This window comes from Macaca nemestrina, chromosome 13 (genome assembly GCF_043159975.1).
Source record: "Macaca nemestrina isolate mMacNem1 chromosome 13, mMacNem.hap1, whole genome shotgun sequence".
NCBI lineage: Eukaryota > Metazoa > Chordata > Mammalia > Primates > Cercopithecidae > Macaca > Macaca nemestrina.
Window position 1 is genome coordinate 67858899 of NC_092137.1, and position 2863 is coordinate 67861761.

Genomic DNA, 2863 nt, shown 5'->3' on the forward strand with positions numbered 1-2863 from the left:
TTTAAAACATTTTTTTCATAAAAGTAATTGCATCTGTGGCCTCTTTTTTGCCTGGCTATTGGAAAATTTAGTAACAGCCATTATTGGAGCCTTCTTTTTCAAGGATTGCTGCAGAATTTCACCCAAAAGATGAACAAAAGGCCTCTTACCCTGAGCACAGCATAGCTGTTGCTGATTCCTTACTGCTCAGGCCTGCGGTGGCCCTTTGAGTATGGGGTGTGGGTTTAAGGTAGATGTAGAAATTTCAGGGAACCTCAACTAGTAAGCAGAAGACAGAAGTCCAGGCCTTCTTTGTCCATCACTTACAGTGTTCCTCATCCTTTTTAAGGCCCTGTTTCTCTTTCTGTAAAATTGAGGACAAATACATTTGTATTCCAACTGCCTCATGAATAGTCAAATAGGTGGTTTTCTCTCACTTCCATACTTAGCAAATCAAAAAAGTATGAAAAGTATACTTTTCAAAACGAGTTCTCATGTCTTCCTCCTGGGAGGGAGGCTGGTCAGGAATTTCTGTGCAACTAGGCCACGGCCGCAGGAGATTCATCCAAGTTCACACGCAGGAGGTCCCCAGCCAAGCCAGGGTTAACATCACGATACTTAATCCAGTGTTCTTTCTACTGCACTGTGCTGCCAGAACAGTAGTCACCAATTGCGACACTCCCAAATCAACGTTAAACTGTGCATAAAGCAACAGCACTGATTATGGGCTATGCTGTTATTTCAGGGGTACCATATCTAGTTGGAGAAGGGCTATATATGTCTAGGTAAGGAACTGAGACTAACGAGACAGCAGAAAACAGAGGTAGGCTTTTGTGTTTGGTTGATAGCGATGGATTCTACTGTACCTTTGTTTTTAATATTGGATCTTTCCCTGCAAATGCATGGATACAGCACAGAAACATCTATTACCTGTTTCTGAAACATCATCAAAAGCCCCATGGGCAGCAGAGTATAATGCAATGTGCCAACATGACAAGTGTGAAGTGTGTCAAGTCAGGGAACACCATAAATCCTCTATTCAATTCTCAAAGAATGTGATACACAAATGTCCATTCATCTTGCTCTCTTACACTTCCACCATTTTCCAAGGAGGCATCTGATAGGCTAGTGAGGATCCCCTCTGTGCTGAGCTCCTGAGGGCAAGACTCATGAGCCATTTGGCTGTCTCTAAAATTATTACATCCAAGCACTCAGGGAAAATAGGAACCTAAGGTAGCATACCACACCTTGCTACTATCATTTGTCAAAAACTGGCACCAGGTAGAAATGACACAGGATAACAAGTCCAGAAGCATCTAGAACAAACAAGAAGGATTCATCATTGAAGACAGGCAGAAAACACTACCTCCCCCCCCACCATCCATCCTTATATCAATTATGCTTGTACAGACTCATATTCCCAAGGACTAAACAAGTACGGGTTCATATTCCCAAGGCCTAGAAAAAAAAAAAATCAGTTAGACTTTAAAAATTAGATTAAATTTTAAATAGAAACCAGACCTAAGAAAAAAATTAAGTGCATTGTATTCTGCCTCTTTGTTTGTTCCTCATTAAGTATAGGTTTTCAAGAAAAAAAAGTAAGTTAATGAGGGGAAAGCTCAGTATTTGACTGCAGAAAATATATGTACCCTTCTCCCTGCTTTGACAACATCAGAAGAGGTGAAGAGAGGTGTCAGCGATGTTCAAGAGAGGGGAAGGGGTCAGCCCAGCAAGAACTGGAAAGATGATCAAGAGGAAGAAGTGCTCTAAGCCTAGAGAATGGGAAAAATTTGAAAACAACAGCTAAAGTTTATGAAGTGCTCCCCAGGTGCCAGGACTTACTATATTTTTAAAATGTATTATCTCAATCTAATCTCACCAAAACTCTACATGGATAGTACTATTATTATTCCATTCATAGGTGAAGGAAACTGAAGCACAGGAAAGTTAAGTGACTTGTAGGTTAAATATCTGAATTCAAGCAGCCTGCCCTAGAGGCCACAGTGTGAACAATAAAAGCCAGTGGTTCTCAGTCTTATTCTTCCATCAGAAGCTCTGGAGGGCTTGTTAAAATCCAGCCCTAGAGTTTTTAATTCAATAAATAACACCTGGGAGTTTGTCTTTCTAACAAGTCCTTATATGACGCCAATGCTGCTGGTCCAGGGGCCACAGTTTAAGAAACATTGCATTTAGCTATATTGTCCTTTTAACAGGGAAGCAGTCTAGTTGAAGGGAACAACATTAGCAAATGAATAGATTAAAAACAAAACAAGTCAGGTAATAATAAAGAAGTGTGTCTAACTATGGCAATCATGTTGGTGACTCCAGTTTAAAAAAATAAAATAAAACAATGTCGTAGCCAAGACTTGGAAATCCTGACATGAATATTGCAGTATATAGACAGCCATGCCATCCTTTTTATACATAAAGGATGTATAAAACTTTGGGGACCTACAAAGGAGGTAAGAACAAGCAAACTTTTACAGGTAAGGCAAGGCAGATGGCTGCATCTTTAAAATCTATTGGCCTACATTAACCATGAGTATGCTTAAGTCAAAAGGAAAGATGAAAAGAACACTTTGATGCTCATGTGGCATAAAATCACACATTATATCTATATCCCAGACAGCTTTCTAAAGAAAAACAAACAAAAAACAGAAAGCACCCTCCCCAAACAGTAAGCAATATGGATCACTTTCTCCAACTCCATGTCAAAATTTGACCATTTTGTTTAAGTTTAGGAGTCTAGTGGAATCCATTGTCTTTGGAATCAAGTTACAAGAGTCAACTGAGACCTTCAGAAAAAAACTTTCACTTTTGGATTACAAAGAGACACATTTAAACAGAGATGTTTCTCTCAAAAATTAAAAAAAAAAATGAATGC